Raw genomic sequence first — 576 nt, 5'->3', positions numbered from 1 at the left:
GGCCGCTCATATGATGCAGAAGTTGGAGCAACATTAAACAATTTGCTCATGAATAAAGAAGCGAGTTATTAACTCTTCACCAACTTGGTGACTCCGCTCGCTCCGACTATCACAGCATCTGTAGGAACAGCTCAGGCTGCCACAGTGATCCAGATGGAAGGTCAGCAGCACATGCAGAGTCTCCTGGTCACCGATTTGGGAAATGCACTGATCCTTGGAAGTTTTTCCTTTATGCACTGAGGGATGTACAGCATGGACAGGGGTGAAGAAGAAAAGCAGAACACAAGAGGGATGCTAAAAAGTGGCAGACATATGCAGTCCTACTTTTAAACTTGATTCTTTTAAAACTCTTTGTTACTATAGCAACACAGTCTTAGTTCAAAGGGAAACTAGTTGAAAAGTGAGCCAACAGAGCGGGGACAATACACCTTCATTAGAAGTTATAATAAAATGTAGCAAGTGCACAGCTTATCTGACCAATGGGAAACTCCTGCCCATTGCATCGATCGTTATTCCTTAATATTCCAGCACACTTGCTGCACAAATTAGCAGACGGCAAAACTGACTTCTTTCCAG

Source organism: Neolamprologus brichardi, unplaced genomic scaffold, assembly GCF_056152115.1.
Source record: "Neolamprologus brichardi isolate AB-2024 unplaced genomic scaffold, ASM5615211v1 NODE_ptg000031l+_length_7269946_cov_1, whole genome shotgun sequence".
Classification (NCBI taxonomy): domain Eukaryota; kingdom Metazoa; phylum Chordata; class Actinopteri; order Cichliformes; family Cichlidae; genus Neolamprologus; species Neolamprologus brichardi.
Note: the sequence above shows the minus strand (reverse complement) of the source record.